This window comes from Chiloscyllium plagiosum, unplaced genomic scaffold, assembly GCF_037043375.1.
Source record: "Chiloscyllium plagiosum isolate Xiang-an unplaced genomic scaffold, Cpla_swu_hap1 HiC_scaffold_48, whole genome shotgun sequence".
Taxonomy (NCBI): domain Eukaryota; kingdom Metazoa; phylum Chordata; class Chondrichthyes; order Orectolobiformes; family Hemiscylliidae; genus Chiloscyllium; species Chiloscyllium plagiosum.
In genome coordinates, this window is record NW_028270186.1 from 37,025,155 (window position 1) to 37,043,815 (window position 18,661).

An 18,661-nucleotide genomic window follows, 5' to 3' on the forward strand; every position below is an offset into this window, starting at 1 on the left:
GTCTCTACTGTCATGATCATGATCGTGTTCGACTCCCGCGCGGAAAATCGCAAACAGTTGTGCCGTCCCAGGCAAGTTGAGCCTTCACTGGAACCGAATGGAGACTGTTATTTCATCGCTGTTGTGAAACGAAGTCCTACGGTGACTCTACTCGTTGTTATTTGGGTTTCTAGCTAATGGGAAAATCGTCCCAATGAATTTCGATGTCCTACCTTATTGAATTTCTCACATTTCCTTCATTTCCGTCCTGGAAACATCAGAAGGGAAAGGTAATCTAATCGAGACTGTGATTGGTGAAATTCACTTTTTACGGCCAATTCTTATTATGTTCTTTCTTTCTCTCTTTTCAGCATTGTCTGGAAAGTGGTGGTGCAGTAAGGCTGCAGCATGTTTGAAAGAGTCGTTTGGAAATGCCCCGTTGTTAGTTGTGAGATTACTTTATGACTCATGCCCTCGGACTGTATCACATTTAGCATTCATGCATCTCTGTGTCTGAAAATGCGTGAGGTATGCCAGTTTTGTTTGTGTTCCGTGTTAAATGCTTTCTGTTTTGCGATTCGCTCAATACATTTCGATTTAACAGGGTTTCTGAGGTAACTTCCAGCAGCCAAAATCCTCAGCTGAGGATCTGGGAAAATTTCACAGAGTATGGTCAGTCGGAGCTAAAGTAAGGAAGTCCTTCGTTTCTACACTGTTTCACAATACTACCTTTCCCGTGAGCAGTCGAACAGACTAAATGATTGTGCCACAGACTGCGATGGCAAACTCCGCTGAAAAGTAATCCTTTAAAGCCGGTGGAAGCAACATGACGTTATTGGGGTACACCGTGGAAAAAAATACTTCGGTGCACCCCTCGTCCATGCTCACCACATAGCCAAAATTACACAAGTCCCGTTCCCCAGCATTTGGCCCCAATCCCTCTAAACGCATCCTATCCAGAAACTCACCCGATTACCTTTGCAATTTTCTGAGTGTAATAGCCTCCTCCACTTCCTCTGGTAGATCATTCCAAACACGCACAACCTTCTTTGTGGGAAATGTGCCTCAGGTCCTTTGTCACTTTCAGCCCACTCACCTTAAAGCTATGCTGTCGAGTTTTCAACTCACACCAACTTGGGTAAAACACGTAAATACTCAGTTTACCACCCTTCCATAAGGTCATGTCGCAGCTGTTACGCTGCAGGGAAAGTTTATTCCACCAGCCTATTCCATCTCGCCCCACGGAATAAACATCGACGACATCTTTGTCTATATCCTGTCATCAATTTAAAGTGTCTTTTTTACGTTTTCAAGATGTCGATTACGCTGGACAATAACGAGCTATCGGAAACAGAAAGGTGAAACATAGAACGGATTCAACTTTCAGTGCTGGACGCCACAGGGCCGCAGCACGGGCGGCTGTGGCTCGTTTCTGTAGTGTAGTGGTCATCACGTTCGCCTAACACGCGAAAGGTCCCCAGTTCGAAACTGGGCAGAAACTGTTTTGTTCTTCAACTGCAGCCTTTTACATGGACAAGAGCTGAGCTTTCTTGCATCTTTCCCATCTGCAAACCTGCCTTCGAATTTGCTTCAACAAATCTGTTCTCGTCGTGAAATGTAATGCAATTCCATTTAATTACAGTGCAAAGCGTTGTTAAGTTTTTCTCCAACCTGGTTCTGATCATATGCCATTCTGTTGGAGAGTGTAGTTACCGCCTTCTGATCCTTCCACGAAAAGTAGTACCGCATTTGCCTTCCTTGCGCAGGCGGCTCGCTTCAAAGACAGGAAAGAAGCAGATGCTCTGGTGTCACAGCGCACCACGAATTCCTGAACTTGTCTGTCTGTCAAATGTACCCCAAGGTCGTCTCAGAAATACCTCATTTGGAAGCTGTCAATCGTTATTCAACGTGCGGGAATTGGCACCAGATATCCTGAATCATGTTTTGGAGCAATTCGCACGTTAGTGGCTCATTCAATCAGCAACAGCAATGAAAGAAATTGCACTCTCAGAGGAACCTTTCGACTTGCGCATTCAGAGCGTCGCTATTATGAAGGTCCGCACCGAGATCTAAGTCATGTTGGAACTGAAACGGAGAAATCGACAGAGAGGCTACAGAATGACATCGCATCCATTTGGTTTTCTTTAAATCACTGACGAGCAGGAAAATGTAAACGGGGAGGGCGAGTGGGGAAGTGAGGCAGTTGCAGCTCTGGTGAAATTCCTTCTTTGTGATTCACTCAGCAACCAGAGACGTGAAGGTGACTCAGGGGTGAAAGCTCTTCACATCGAGAACAAAAAGCACTCAAGGGCAGTTAGCACCTCTTCTGGAGTGGGGGTGGGGTGAGGTAATTACCTTTTGACTTCTGTTACTATGTTCAGAAACTGGCTTTTAGATTGAGGTGAACAGAAACTGCATTTATAAAAAGCACCACGGAATTTAGCAAAATTTATTGAGTCGCTTCTCCTCGATTCCCACACAGGTTTCCAATTCAGTTGGTATCCATGTGGCTCATGTCCAGGAGTGAACGTCTCAGTAGCAAATTGCACGGTTAAGGTAAAAGGCAAGGAAAGTGGCATCTCGAACTGGCTCCGAGGTCAGAGCATTCTCTCAAGGTGATCTGTCGTTCTCGGATTGTAATGCTACCTCCGGTTTTAGGGTGGAGAACATTCTTTGGGACTCCTATTCTGAAAAAAAAACACATACAGTGACTGAAACGATGCTGCACGGTATGATGCGGAACACGGCCTGCTCAGGTTTGTGCATTTTCCCTGTAGTCCGGTGTGTTTCGTGTTCCGTGTAAACGTGAAAGTCGTCCTGTTTCGAGCAATGGGTGAAATCATTTAGCAAAGCAAGAATGGAAATTCCAGTAATGTCAAGCAGCTCATGGTTATTTGACCAAATCATAAGCGAACCCATATTCTCACGCACTCACAGATACATTTGTAGCTGAAAAGAGTCTGACAAGATAGACTGAGCTTACCATTGATTTTTGCCTGGATTGATGGGCTATCAATATCTGCTGCGAAATTGACATTGTTGCCGGGCACATCCCAGCAGCTGTGCGAGTCCGAGAGGAATCATGGAACCCTTTTCATGTGACTTTGCATCTGTTGTTATGCAGGAGCACAATTGGAAATATAAGAAAATGAGGCGGCGCCGCCGGCTGGTAGTGTGGCCGAGCGGTCTAAGGCGCTGGATCCAGGTTCCAGTCTCGAAAGGGGCGCGGGTTCGAATCCCACCACTGTCATTTCTGCTGATCAACTCCAATGCTGCAGCATTGTTAAAATGCTGTTTCGGTGTCCACTGTATATTGATGTTGAAAACAAAAGTAAAATGGGTTTGCTTCGCAGGGAATTAACTGTAGTGTGGGATACTGCCAAATATTCCAAAATGTCTCTACTGTCATGATCATGATCGTGTTCGACTCCCGCGCGGAAAATCGCAAACAGTTGTGCCGTCCCAGGCAAGTTGAGCCTTCACTGGAACCGAATGGAGACTGTTATTTCATCGCTGTTGTGAAACGAAGTCCTACGGTGACTCTACTCGTTGTTATTTGGGTTTCTAGCTAATGGGAAAATCGTCCCAATGAATTTCGATGTCCTACCTTATTGAATTTCTCACATTTCCTTCATTTCCGTCCTGGAAACATCAGAAGGGAAAGGTAATCTAATCGAGACTGTGATTGGTGAAATTCACTTTTTACGGCCAATTCTTATTATGTTCTTTCTTTCTCTCTTTTCAGCATTGTCTGGAAAGTGGTGGTGCAGTAAGGCTGCAGCATGTTTGAAAGAGTCGTTTGGAAATGCCCCGTTGTTAGTTGTGAGATTACTTTATGACTCATGCCCTCGGACTGTATCACATTTAGCATTCATGCATCTCTGTGTCTGAAAATGCGTGAGGTATGCCAGTTTTGTTTGTGTTCCGTGTTAAATGCTTTCTGTTTTGCGATTCGCTCAATACATTTCGATTTAACAGGGTTTCTGAGGTAACTTCCAGCAGCCAAAATCCTCAGCTGAGGATCTGGGAAAATTTCACAGAGTATGGTCAGTCGGAGCTAAAGTAAGGAAGTCCTTCGTTTCTACACTGTTTCACAATACTACCTTTCCCGTGAGCAGTCGAACAGACTAAATGATTGTGCCACAGACTGCGATGGCAAACTCCGCTGAAAAGTAATCCTTTAAAGCCGGTGGAAGCAACATGACGTTATTGGGGTACACCGTGGAAAAAAATACTTCGGTGCACCCCTCGTCCATGCTCACCACATAGCCAAAATTACACAAGTCCCGTTCCCCAGCATTTGGCCCCAATCCCTCTAAACGCATCCTATCCAGAAACTCACCCGATTACCTTTGCAATTTTCTGAGTGTAATAGCCTCCTCCACTTCCTCTGGTAGATCATTCCAAACACGCACAACCTTCTTTGTGGGAAATGTGCCTCAGGTCCTTTGTCACTTTCAGCCCACTCACCTTAAAGCTATGCTGTCGAGTTTTCAACTCACACCAACTTGGGTAAAACACGTAAATACTCAGTTTACCACCCTTCCATAAGGTCATGTCGCAGCTGTTACGCTGCAGGGAAAGTTTATTCCACCAGCCTATTCCATCTCGCCCCACGGAATAAACATCGACGACATCTTTGTCTATATCCTGTCATCAATTTAAAGTGTCTTTTTTACGTTTTCAAGATGTCGATTACGCTGGACAATAACGAGCTATCGGAAACAGAAAGGTGAAACATAGAACGGATTCAACTTTCAGTGCTGGACGCCACAGGGCCGCAGCACGGGCGGCTGTGGCTCGTTTCTGTAGTGTAGTGGTCATCACGTTCGCCTAACACGCGAAAGGTCCCCAGTTCGAAACTGGGCAGAAACTGTTTTGTTCTTCAACTGCAGCCTTTTACATGGACAAGAGCTGAGCTTTCTTGCATCTTTCCCATCTGCAAACCTGCCTTCGAATTTGCTTCAACAAATCTGTTCTCGTCGTGAAATGTAATGCAATTCCATTTAATTACAGTGCAAAGCGTTGTTAAGTTTTTCTCCAACCTGGTTCTGATCATATGCCATTCTGTTGGAGAGTGTAGTTACCGCCTTCTGATCCTTCCACGAAAAGTAGTACCGCATTTGCCTTCCTTGCGCAGGCGGCTCGCTTCAAAGACAGGAAAGAAGCAGATGCTCTGGTGTCACAGCGCACCACGAATTCCTGAACTTGTCTGTCTGTCAAATGTACCCCAAGGTCGTCTCAGAAATACCTCATTTGGAAGCTGTCAATCGTTATTCAACGTGCGGGAATTGGCACCAGATATCCTGAATCATGTTTTGGAGCAATTCGCACGTTAGTGGCTCATTCAATCAGCAACAGCAATGAAAGAAATTGCACTCTCAGAGGAACCTTTCGACTTGCGCATTCAGAGCGTCGCTATTATGAAGGTCCGCACCGAGATCTAAGTCATGTTGGAACTGAAACGGAGAAATCGACAGAGAGGCTACAGAATGACATCGCATCCATTTGGTTTTCTTTAAATCACTGACGAGCAGGAAAATGTAAACGGGGAGGGCGAGTGGGGAAGTGAGGCAGTTGCAGCTCTGGTGAAATTCCTTCTTTGTGATTCACTCAGCAACCAGAGACGTGAAGGTGACTCAGGGGTGAAAGCTCTTCACATCGAGAACAAAAAGCACTCAAGGGCAGTTAGCACCTCTTCTGGAGTGGGGGTGGGGTGAGGTAATTACCTTTTGACTTCTGTTACTATGTTCAGAAACTGGCTTTTAGATTGAGGTGAACAGAAACTGCATTTATAAAAAGCACCACGGAATTTAGCAAAATTTATTGAGTCGCTTCTCCTCGATTCCCACACAGGTTTCCAATTCAGTTGGTATCCATGTGGCTCATGTCCAGGAGTGAACGTCTCAGTAGCAAATTGCACGGTTAAGGTAAAAGGCAAGGAAAGTGGCATCTCGAACTGGCTCCGAGGTCAGAGCATTCTCTCAAGGTGATCTGTCGTTCTCGGATTGTAATGCTACCTCCGGTTTTAGGGTGGAGAACATTCTTTGGGACTCCTATTCTGAAAAAAAAACACATACACAGTGACTGAAACGATGCTGCACGGTATGATGCGGAACACGGCCTGCTCAGGTTTGTGCATTTTCCCTGTAGTCCGGTGTGTTTCGTGTTCCGTGTAAACGTGAAAGTCGTCCTGTTTCGAGCAATGGGTGAAATCATTTAGCAAAGCAAGAATGGAAATTCCAGTAATGTCAAGCAGCTCATGGTTATTTGACCAAATCATAAGCGAACCCATATTCTCACGCACTCACAGATACATTTGTAGCTGAAAAGAGTCTGACAAGATAGACTGAGCTTACCATTGATTTTTGCCTGGATTGATGGGCTATCAATATCTGCTGCGAAATTGACATTGTTGCCGGGCACATCCCAGCAGCTGTGCGAGTCCGAGAGGAATCATGGAACCCTTTTCATGTGACTTTGCATCTGTTGTTATGCAGGAGCACAATTGGAAATATAAGAAAATGAGGCGGCGCCGCCGGCTGGTAGTGTGGCCGAGCGGTCTAAGGCGCTGGATCCAGGTTCCAGTCTCGAAAGGGGCGCGGGTTCGAATCCCACCACTGTCATTTCTGCTGATCAACTCCAATGCTGCAGCATTGTTAAAATGCTGTTTCGGTGTCCACTGTATATTGATGTTGAAAACAAAAGTAAAATGGGTTTGCTTCGCAGGGAATTAACTGTAGTGTGGGATACTGCCAAATATTCCAAAATGTCTCTACTGTCATGATCATGATCGTGTTCGACTCCCGCGCGGAAAATCGCAAACAGTTGTGCCGTCCCAGGCAAGTTGAGCCTTCACTGGAACCGAATGGAGACTGTTATTTCATCGCTGTTGTGAAACGAAGTCCTACGGTGACTCTACTCGTTGTTATTTGGGTTTCTAGCTAATGGGAAAATCGTCCCAATGAATTTCGATGTCCTACCTTATTGAATTTCTCACATTTCCTTCATTTCCGTCCTGGAAACATCAGAAGGGAAAGGTAATCTAATCGAGACTGTGATTGGTGAAATTCACTTTTTACGGCCAATTCTTATTATGTTCTTTCTTTCTCTCTTTTCAGCATTGTCTGGAAAGTGGTGGTGCAGTAAGGCTGCAGCATGTTTGAAAGAGTCGTTTGGAAATGCCCCGTTGTTAGTTGTGAGATTACTTTATGACTCATGCCCTCGGACTGTATCACATTTAGCATTCATGCATCTCTGTGTCTGAAAATGCGTGAGGTATGCCAGTTTTGTTTGTGTTCCGTGTTAAATGCTTTCTGTTTTGCGATTCGCTCAATACATTTCGATTTAACAGGGTTTCTGAGGTAACTTCCAGCAGCCAAAATCCTCAGCTGAGGATCTGGGAAAATTTCACAGAGTATGGTCAGTCGGAGCTAAAGTAAGGAAGTCCTTCGTTTCTACACTGTTTCACAATACTACCTTTCCCGTGAGCAGTCGAACAGACTAAATGATTGTGCCACAGACTGCGATGGCAAACTCCGCTGAAAAGTAATCCTTTAAAGCCGGTGGAAGCAACATGACGTTATTGGGGTACACCGTGGAAAAAAATACTTCGGTGCACCCCTCGTCCATGCTCACCACATAGCCAAAATTACACAAGTCCCGTTCCCCAGCATTTGGCCCCAATCCCTCTAAACGCATCCTATCCAGAAACTCACCCGATTACCTTTGCAATTTTCTGAGTGTAATAGCCTCCTCCACTTCCTCTGGTAGATCATTCCAAACACGCACAACCTTCTTTGTGGGAAATGTGCCTCAGGTCCTTTGTCACTTTCAGCCCACTCACCTTAAAGCTATGCTGTCGAGTTTTCAACTCACACCAACTTGGGTAAAACACGTAAATACTCAGTTTACCACCCTTCCATAAGGTCATGTCGCAGCTGTTACGCTGCAGGGAAAGTTTATTCCACCAGCCTATTCCATCTCGCCCCACGGAATAAACATCGACGACATCTTTGTCTATATCCTGTCATCAATTTAAAGTGTCTTTTTTACGTTTTCAAGATGTCGATTACGCTGGACAATAACGAGCTATCGGAAACAGAAAGGTGAAACATAGAACGGATTCAACTTTCAGTGCTGGACGCCACAGGGCCGCAGCACGGGCGGCTGTGGCTCGTTTCTGTAGTGTAGTGGTCATCACGTTCGCCTAACACGCGAAAGGTCCCCAGTTCGAAACTGGGCAGAAACTGTTTTGTTCTTCAACTGCAGCCTTTTACATGGACAAGAGCTGAGCTTTCTTGCATCTTTCCCATCTGCAAACCTGCCTTCGAATTTGCTTCAACAAATCTGTTCTCGTCGTGAAATGTAATGCAATTCCATTTAATTACAGTGCAAAGCGTTGTTAAGTTTTTCTCCAACCTGGTTCTGATCATATGCCATTCTGTTGGAGAGTGTAGTTACCGCCTTCTGATCCTTCCACGAAAAGTAGTACCGCATTTGCCTTCCTTGCGCAGGCGGCTCGCTTCAAAGACAGGAAAGAAGCAGATGCTCTGGTGTCACAGCGCACCACGAATTCCTGAACTTGTCTGTCTGTCAAATGTACCCCAAGGTCGTCTCAGAAATACCTCATTTGGAAGCTGTCAATCGTTATTCAACGTGCGGGAATTGGCACCAGATATCCTGAATCATGTTTTGGAGCAATTCGCACGTTAGTGGCTCATTCAATCAGCAACAGCAATGAAAGAAATTGCACTCTCAGAGGAACCTTTCGACTTGCGCATTCAGAGCGTCGCTATTATGAAGGTCCGCACCGAGATCTAAGTCATGTTGGAACTGAAACGGAGAAATCGACAGAGAGGCTACAGAATGACATCGCATCCATTTGGTTTTCTTTAAATCACTGACGAGCAGGAAAATGTAAACGGGGAGGGCGAGTGGGGAAGTGAGGCAGTTGCAGCTCTGGTGAAATTCCTTCTTTGTGATTCACTCAGCAACCAGAGACGTGAAGGTGACTCAGGGGTGAAAGCTCTTCACATCGAGAACAAAAAGCACTCAAGGGCAGTTAGCACCTCTTCTGGAGTGGGGGTGGGGTGAGGTAATTACCTTTTGACTTCTGTTACTATGTTCAGAAACTGGCTTTTAGATTGAGGTGAACAGAAACTGCATTTATAAAAAGCACCACGGAATTTAGCAAAATTTATTGAGTCGCTTCTCCTCGATTCCCACACAGGTTTCCAATTCAGTTGGTATCCATGTGGCTCATGTCCAGGAGTGAACGTCTCAGTAGCAAATTGCACGGTTAAGGTAAAAGGCAAGGAAAGTGGCATCTCGAACTGGCTCCGAGGTCAGAGCATTCTCTCAAGGTGATCTGTCGTTCTCGGATTGTAATGCTACCTCCGGTTTTAGGGTGGAGAACATTCTTTGGGACTCCTATTCTGAAAAAAAAACACATACACAGTGACTGAAACGATGCTGCACGGTATGATGCGGAACACGGCCTGCTCAGGTTTGTGCATTTTCCCTGTAGTCCGGTGTGTTTCGTGTTCCGTGTAAACGTGAAAGTCGTCCTGTTTCGAGCAATGGGTGAAATCATTTAGCAAAGCAAGAATGGAAATTCCAGTAATGTCAAGCAGCTCATGGTTATTTGACCAAATCATAAGCGAACCCATATTCTCACGCACTCACAGATACATTTGTAGCTGAAAAGAGTCTGACAAGATAGACTGAGCTTACCATTGATTTTTGCCTGGATTGATGGGCTATCAATATCTGCTGCGAAATTGACATTGTTGCCGGGCACATCCCAGCAGCTGTGCGAGTCCGAGAGGAATCATGGAACCCTTTTCATGTGACTTTGCATCTGTTGTTATGCAGGAGCACAATTGGAAATATAAGAAAATGAGGCGGCGCCGCCGGCTGGTAGTGTGGCCGAGCGGTCTAAGGCGCTGGATCCAGGTTCCAGTCTCGAAAGGGGCGCGGGTTCGAATCCCACCACTGTCATTTCTGCTGATCAACTCCAATGCTGCAGCATTGTTAAAATGCTGTTTCGGTGTCCACTGTATATTGATGTTGAAAACAAAAGTAAAATGGGTTTGCTTCGCAGGGAATTAACTGTAGTGTGGGATACTGCCAAATATTCCAAAATGTCTCTACTGTCATGATCATGATCGTGTTCGACTCCCGCGCGGAAAATCGCAAACAGTTGTGCCGTCCCAGGCAAGTTGAGCCTTCACTGGAACCGAATGGAGACTGTTATTTCATCGCTGTTGTGAAACGAAGTCCTACGGTGACTCTACTCGTTGTTATTTGGGTTTCTAGCTAATGGGAAAATCGTCCCAATGAATTTCGATGTCCTACCTTATTGAATTTCTCACATTTCCTTCATTTCCGTCCTGGAAACATCAGAAGGGAAAGGTAATCTAATCGAGACTGTGATTGGTGAAATTCACTTTTTACGGCCAATTCTTATTATGTTCTTTCTTTCTCTCTTTTCAGCATTGTCTGGAAAGTGGTGGTGCAGTAAGGCTGCAGCATGTTTGAAAGAGTCGTTTGGAAATGCCCCGTTGTTAGTTGTGAGATTACTTTATGACTCATGCCCTCGGACTGTATCACATTTAGCATTCATGCATCTCTGTGTCTGAAAATGCGTGAGGTATGCCAGTTTTGTTTGTGTTCCGTGTTAAATGCTTTCTGTTTTGCGATTCGCTCAATACATTTCGATTTAACAGGGTTTCTGAGGTAACTTCCAGCAGCCAAAATCCTCAGCTGAGGATCTGGGAAAATTTCACAGAGTATGGTCAGTCGGAGCTAAAGTAAGGAAGTCCTTCGTTTCTACACTGTTTCACAATACTACCTTTCCCATGAGCAGTCGAACAGACTAAATGATTGTGCCACAGACTGCGATGGCAAACTCCGCTGAAAAGTAATCCTTTAAAGCCGGTGGAAGCAACATGACGTTATTGGGGTACACCGTGGAAAAAAATACTTCGGTGCACCCCTCGTCCATGCTCACCACATAGCCAAAATTACACAAGTCCCGTTCCCCAGCATTTGGCCCCAATCCCTCTAAACGCATCCTATCCAGAAACTCACCCGATTACCTTTGCAATTTTCTGAGTGTAATAGCCTCCTCCACTTCCTCTGGTAGATCATTCCAAACACGCACAACCTTCTTTGTGGGAAATGTGCCTCAGGTCCTTTGTCACTTTCAGCCCACTCACCTTAAAGCTATGCTGTCGAGTTTTCAACTCACACCAACTTGGGTAAAACACGTAAATACTCAGTTTACCACCCTTCCATAAGGTCATGTCGCAGCTGTTACGCTGCAGGGAAAGTTTATTCCACCAGCCTATTCCATCTCGCCCCACGGAATAAACATCGACGACATCTTTGTCTATATCCTGTCATCAATTTAAAGTGTCTTTTTTACGTTTTCAAGATGTCGATTACGCTGGACAATAACGAGCTATCGGAAACAGAAAGGTGAAACATAGAACGGATTCAACTTTCAGTGCTGGACGCCACAGGGCCGCAGCACGGGCGGCTGTGGCTCGTTTCTGTAGTGTAGTGGTCATCACGTTCGCCTAACACGCGAAAGGTCCCCAGTTCGAAACTGGGCAGAAACTGTTTTGTTCTTCAACTGCAGCCTTTTACATGGACAAGAGCTGAGCTTTCTTGCATCTTTCCCATCTGCAAACCTGCCTTCGAATTTGCTTCAACAAATCTGTTCTCGTCGTGAAATGTAATGCAATTCCATTTAATTACAGTGCAAAGCGTTGTTAAGTTTTTCTCCAACCTGGTTCTGATCATATGCCATTCTGTTGGAGAGTGTAGTTACCGCCTTCTGATCCTTCCACGAAAAGCAGTACCGCATTTGCCTTCCTTGCGCAGGCGGCTCGCTTCAAAGACAGGAAAGAAGCAGATGCTCTGGTGTCACAGCGCACCACGAATTCCTGAACTTGTCTGTCTGTCAAATGTACCCCAAGGTCGTCTCAGAAATACCTCATTTGGAAGCTGTCAATCGTTATTCAACGTGCGGGAATTGGCACCAGATATCCTGAATCATGTTTTGGAGCAATTCGCACGTTAGTGGCTCATTCAATCAGCAACAGCAATGAAAGAAATTGCACTCTCAGAGGAACCTTTCGACTTGCGCATTCAGAGCGTCGCTATTATGAAGGTCCGCACCGAGATCTAAGTCATGTTGGAACTGAAACGGAGAAATCGACAGAGAGGCTACAGAATGACATCGCATCCATTTGGTTTTCTTTAAATCACTGACGAGCAGGAAAATGTAAACGGGGAGGGCGAGTGGGGAAGTGAGGCAGTTGCAGCTCTGGTGAAATTCCTTCTTTGTGATTCACTCAGCAACCAGAGACGTGAAGGTGACTCAGGGGTGAAAGCTCTTCACATCGAGAACAAAAAGCACTCAAGGGCAGTTAGCACCTCTTCTGGAGTGGGGGTGGGGTGAGGTAATTACCTTTTGACTTCTGTTACTATGTTCAGAAACTGGCTTTTAGATTGAGGTGAACAGAAACTGCATTTATAAAAAGCACCACGGAATTTAGCAAAATTTATTGAGTCGCTTCTCCTCGATTCCCACACAGGTTTCCAATTCAGTTGGTATCCATGTGGCTCATGTCCAGGAGTGAACGTCTCAGTAGCAAATTGCACGGTTAAGGTAAAAGGCAAGGAAAGTGGCATCTCGAACTGGCTCCGAGGTCAGAGCATTCTCTCAAGGTGATCTGTCGTTCTCGGATTGTAATGCTACCTCCGGTTTTAGGGTGGAGAACATTCTTTGGGACTCCTATTCTGAAAAAAAAACACATACACAGTGACTGAAACGATGCTGCACGGTATGATGCGGAACACGGCCTGCTCAGGTTTGTGCATTTTCCCTGTAGTCCGGTGTGTTTCGTGTTCCGTGTAAACGTGAAAGTCGTCCTGTTTCGAGCAATGGGTGAAATCATTTAGCAAAGCAAGAATGGAAATTCCAGTAATGTCAAGCAGCTCATGGTTATTTGACCAAATCATAAGCGAACCCATATTCTCACGCACTCACAGATACATTTGTAGCTGAAAAGAGTCTGACAAGATAGACTGAGCTTACCATTGATTTTTGCCTGGATTGATGGGCTATCAATATCTGCTGCGAAATTGACATTGTTGCCGGGCACATCCCAGCAGCTGTGCGAGTCCGAGAGGAATCATGGAACCCTTTTCATGTGACTTTGCATCTGTTGTTATGCAGGAGCACAATTGGAAATATAAGAAAATGAGGCGGCGCCGCCGGCTGGTAGTGTGGCCGAGCGGTCTAAGGCGCTGGATCCAGGTTCCAGTCTCGAAAGGGGCGCGGGTTCGAATCCCACCACTGTCATTTCTGCTGATCAACTCCAATGCTGCAGCATTGTTAAAATGCTGTTTCGGTGTCCACTGTATATTGATGTTGAAAACAAAAGTAAAATGGGTTTGCTTCGCAGGGAATTAACTGTGGTGTAGGATACTGCCAAATATTCCAAAATGTCTCTACTGTCATGATCATGATCGTGTTCGACTCCCGCGCGGAAAATCGCAAACAGTTGTGCCGTCCCAGGCAAGTTGAGCCTTCACTGGAACCGAATGGAGACTGTTATTTCATCGCTGTTGTGAAACGAAGTCCTACGGTGACTCTACTCGTTGTTATTTGGGTTTCTAGCTAATGGGAAAATCGTCCCAATGAATTTCGATGTCCTACCTTATTGAATTTCTCACATTTCCTTCATTTCCGTCCTGGAAACATCAGAAGGGAAAGGTAATCTAATCGATACTGTGATTGGTGAAATTCACTTTTTACGGCCAATTCTTATTATGTTCTTTCTTTCTCTCTTTTCAGCATTGTCTGGAAAGTGGTGGTGCAGTAAGGCTGCAGCATGTTTGAAAGAGTCGTTTGGAAATGCCCCGTTGTTAGTTGTGAGATTACTTTATGACTCATGCCCTCGGACTGTATCACATTTAGCATTCATGCATCTCTGTGTCTGAAAATGCGTGAGGTATGCCAGTTTTGTTTGTGTTCCGTGTTAAATGCTTTCTGTTTTGCGATTCGCTCAATACATTTCGATTTAACAGGGTTTCTGAGGTAACTTCCAGCAGCCAAAATCCTCAGCTGAGGATCTGGGAAAATTTCACAGAGTATGGTCAGTCGGAGCTAAAGTAAGGAAGTCCTTCGTTTCTACACTGTTTCACAATACTACCTTTCCCGTGAGCAGTCGAACAGACTAAATGATTGTGCCACAGACTGCGATGGCAAACTCCGCTGAAAAGTAATCCTTTAAAGCCGGTGGAAGCAACATGACGTTATTGGGGTACACCGTGGAAAAAAATACTTCGGTGCACCCCTCGTCCATGCTCACCACATAGCCAAAATTACACAAGTCCCGTTCCCCAGCATTTGGCCCCAATCCCTCTAAACGCATCCTATCCAGAAACTCACCCGATTACCTTTGCAATTTTCTGAGTGTAATAGCCTCCTCCACTTCCTCTGGTAGATCATTCCAAACACGCACAACCTTCTTTGTGGGAAATGTGCCTCAGGTCCTTTGTCACTTTCAGCCCACTCACCTTAAAGCTATGCTGTCGAGTTTTCAACTCACACCAACTTGGGTAAAACACGTAAATACTCAGTTTACCACCCTTCCATAAGGTCATGTCGCAGCTGTTACGCTGCAGGGAAAGTTTATTCCACCAGCCTATTCCATCTCGCCCCACGGTATAAACATCGACGACATCTTTGTCTATATCCTGTCATCAATTTAAAGTGTCTTTTTTACGTTTTCAAGATGTCGATTACGCTGGACAATAACGAGCTATCGGAAACAGAAAGGTGAAACATAGAACGGATTCAACTTTCAGTGCTGGACGCCACAGGGCCGCAGCACGGGCGGCTGTGGCTCGTTTCTGTAGTGTAGTGGTCATCACGTTCGCCTAACACGCGAAAGGTCCCCAGTTCGAAACTGGGCAGAAACTGTTTTGTTCTTCAACTGCAGCCTTTTACATGGACAAGAGCTGAGCTTTCTTGCATCTTTCCCATCTGCAAACCTGCCTTCGAATTTGCTTCAACAAATCTGTTCTCGTCGTGAAATGTAATGCAATTCCATTTAATTACAGTGCAAAGCGTTGTTAAGTTTTTCTCCAACCTGGTTCTGATCATATGCCATTCTGTTGGAGAGTGTAGTTACCGCCTTCTGATCCTTCCACGAAAAGCAGTACCGCATTTGCCTTCCTTGCGCAGGCGGCTCGCTTCAAAGACAGGAAAGAAGCAGATGCTCTGGTGTCACAGCGCACCACGAATTCCTGAACTTGTCTGTCTGTCAAATGTACCCCAAGGTCGTCTCAGAAATACCTCATTTGGAAGCTGTCAATCGTTATTCAACGTGCGGGAATTGGCACCAGATATCCTGAATCATGTTTTGGAGCAATTCGCACGTTAGTGGCTCATTCAATCAGCAACAGCAATGAAAGAAATTGCACTCTCAGAGGAACCTTTCGACTTGCGCATTCAGAGCGTCGCTATTATGAAGGTCCGCACCGAGATCTAAGTCATGTTGGAACTGAAACGGAGAAATCGACAGAGAGGCTACAGAATGACATCGCATCCATTTGGTTTTCTTTAAATCACTGACGAGCAGGAAAATGTAAACGGGGAGGGCGAGTGGGGAAGTGAGGCAGTTGCAGCTCTGGTGAAATTCCTTCTTTGTGATTCACTCAGCAACCAGAGACGTGAAGGTGACTCAGGGGTGAAAGCTCTTCACATCGAGAACAAAAAGCACTCAAGGGCAGTTAGCACCTCTTCTGGAGTGGGGGTGGGGTGAGGTAATTACCTTTTGACTTCTGTTACTATGTTCAGAAACTGGCTTTTAGATTGAGGTGAACAGAAACTGCATTTATAAAAAGCACCACGGAATTTAGCAAAATTTATTGAGTCGCTTCTCCTCGATTCCCACACAGGTTTCCAATTCAGTTGGTATCCATGTGGCTCATGTCCAGGAGTGAACGTCTCAGTAGCAAATTGCACGGTTAAGGTAAAAGGCAAGGAAAGTGGCATCTCGAACTGGCTCCGAGGTCAGAGCATTCTCTCAAGGTGATCTGTCGTTCTCGGATTGTAATGCTACCTCCGGTTTTAGGGTGGAGAACATTCTTTGGGACTCCTATTCTGAAAAAAAAAACACATACACAGTGACTGAAACGATGCTGCACGGTATGATGCGGAACACGGCCTGCTCAGGTTTGTGCATTTTCCCTGTAGTCCGGTGTGTTTCGTGTTCCGTGTAAACGTGAAAGTCGTCCTGTTTCGAGCAATGGGTGAAATCATTTAGCAAAGCAAGAATGGAAATTCCAGTAATGTCAAGCAGCTCATGGTTATTTGACCAAATCATAAGCGAACCCATATTCTCACGCACTCACAGATACATTTGTAGCTGAAAAGAGTCTGACAAGATAGACTGAGCTTACCATTGATTTTTGCCTGGATTGATGGGCTATCAATATCTGCTGCGAAATTGACATTGTTGCCGGGCACATCCCAGCAGCTGTGCGAGTCCGAGAGGAATCATGGAACCCTTTTCATGTGACTTTGCATCTGTTGTTATGCAGGAGCACAATTGGAAATATAAGAAAATGAGGCGGCGCCGCCGGCTGGTAGTGTGGCCGAGCGGTCTAAGGCGCTGGATCCAGGTTCCAGTCTCGAAAGGGGCGCGGGTTCGAATCCCACCACTGTCATTTCTGCTGATCAACTCCAATGCTGCAGCATTGTTAAAATGCTGTTTCGGTGTCCACTGTATATTGATGTTGAAAACAAAAGTAAAATGGGTTTGCTTCGCAGGGAATTAACTGTGGTGTGGGATACTGCCAAATATTCCAAAATGTCTCTACTGTCATGATCATGATCGTGTTCGACTCCCGCGCGGAAAATCGCAAACAGTTGTGCCGTCCCAGGCAAGTTGAGCCTTCACTGGAACCGAATGGAGACTGTTATTTCATCGCTGTTGTGAAACGAAGTCCTACGGTGACTCTACTCGTTGTTATTTGGGTTTCTAGCTAATGGGAAAATCGTCCCAATGAATTTCGATGTCCTACCTTATTGAATTTCTCACATTTCCTTCATTTCCGTCCTGGAAACATCAGAAGGGAAAGGTAATCTAATCGAGACTGTGATTGGTGAAATTCACTTTTTACGGCCAATTCTTATTATGTTCTTTCTTTCTCTCTTTTCAGCATTGTCTGGAAAGTGGTGGTGCAGTAAGGCTGCAGCATGTTTGAAAGAGTCGTTTGGAAATGCCCCGTTGTTAGTTGTGAGATTACTTTATGACTCATGCCCTCGGACTGTATCACATTTAGCATTCATGCATCTCTGTGTCTGAAAATGCGTGAGGTATGCCAGTTTTGTTTGTGTTCCGTGTTAAATGCTTTCTGTTTTGCGATTCGCTCAATACATTTCGATTTAACAGGGTTTCTGAGGTAACTTCCAGCAGCCAAAATCCTCAGCTGAGGATCTGGGAAAATTTCACAGAGTATGGTCAGTCGGAGCTAAAGTAAGGAAGTCCTTCGTTTCTACACTGTTTCACAATACTACCTTTCCCGTGAGCAGTCGAACAGACTAAATGATTGTGCCACAGACTGCGATGGCAAACTCCGCTGAAAAGTAATCCTTTAAAGCCGGTGGAAGCAACATGACGTTATTGGGGTACACCGTGGAAAAAAATACTTCGGTGCACCCCTCGTCCATGCTCACCACATAGCCAAAATTACACAAGTCCCGTTCCCCAGCATTTGGCCCCAATCCCTCTAAACGCATCCTATCCAGAAACTCACCCGATTACCTTTGCAATTTTCTGAGTGTAATAGCCTCCTCCACTTCCTCTGGTAGATCATTCCAAACACGCACAACCTTCTTTGTGGGAAATGTGCCTCAGGTCCTTTGTCACTTTCAGCCCACTCACCTTAAAGCTATGCTGTCGAGTTTTCAACTCACACCAACTTGGGTAAAACACGTAAATACTCAGTTTACCACCCTTCCATAAGGTCATGTCGCAGCTGTTACGCTGCAGGGAAAGTTTATTCCACCAGCCTATTCCATCTCGCCCCACGGTATAAACATCGACGACATCTTTGTCTATATCCTGTCATCAATTTAAAGTGTCTTTTTTACGTTTTCAAGATGTCGATTACGCTGGACAATAACGAGCTATCGGAAACAGAAAGGTGAAACATAGAACGGATTCAACTTTCAGTGCTGGACGCCACAGGGCCGCAGCACGGGCGGCTGTGGCTCGTTTCTGTAGTGTAGTGGTCATCACGTTCGCCTAACACGCGAAAGGTCCCCAGTTCGAAACTGGGCAGAAACTGTTTTGTTCTTCAACTGCAGCCTTTTACATGGACAAGAGCTGAGCTTTCTTGCATCTTTCCCATCTGCAAACCTGCCTTCGAATTTGCTTCAACAAATCTGTTCTCGTCGTGAAATGTAATGCAATTCCATTTAATTACAGTGCAAAGCGTTGTTAAGTTTTTCTCCAACCTGGTTCTGATCATATGCCATTCTGTTGGAGAGTGTAGTTACCGCCTTCTGATCCTTCCACGAAAAGCAGTACCGCATTTGCCTTCCTTGCGCAGGCGGCTCGCTTCAAAGACAGGAAAGAAGCAGATGCTC

At 45.3% G+C, this 18,661-nt stretch overlaps 6 non-coding genes across 6 annotated transcripts; all 6 read left to right on the forward strand.

Annotated features, from left to right (window-relative positions):
- Positions 1–1,407: 1,407 nt before the first annotated feature.
- Positions 1,408–1,480, forward strand: trnav-aac (transfer RNA valine (anticodon AAC)). The gene has a single exon. It is a non-coding gene; the product is annotated as a tRNA-Val (tRNA).
- A 3,301-nt stretch (positions 1,481–4,781) lies between these two features.
- trnav-aac (transfer RNA valine (anticodon AAC)) lies at positions 4,782–4,854 on the forward strand. The gene has a single exon. It is a non-coding gene; the product is annotated as a tRNA-Val (tRNA).
- A 3,303-nt stretch (positions 4,855–8,157) lies between these two features.
- trnav-aac (transfer RNA valine (anticodon AAC)) lies at positions 8,158–8,230 on the forward strand. The gene has a single exon. It is a non-coding gene; the product is annotated as a tRNA-Val (tRNA).
- A 3,303-nt stretch (positions 8,231–11,533) lies between these two features.
- Positions 11,534–11,606, forward strand: trnav-aac (transfer RNA valine (anticodon AAC)). Its single transcript has one exon. It is a non-coding gene; the product is annotated as a tRNA-Val (tRNA).
- A 3,303-nt stretch (positions 11,607–14,909) lies between these two features.
- On the forward strand, positions 14,910–14,982 carry trnav-aac (transfer RNA valine (anticodon AAC)). Its single transcript has one exon. It is a non-coding gene; the product is annotated as a tRNA-Val (tRNA).
- A 3,304-nt stretch (positions 14,983–18,286) lies between these two features.
- Positions 18,287–18,359, forward strand: trnav-aac (transfer RNA valine (anticodon AAC)). The gene has a single exon. It is a non-coding gene; the product is annotated as a tRNA-Val (tRNA).
- Positions 18,360–18,661: the final 302 nt, after the last annotated feature.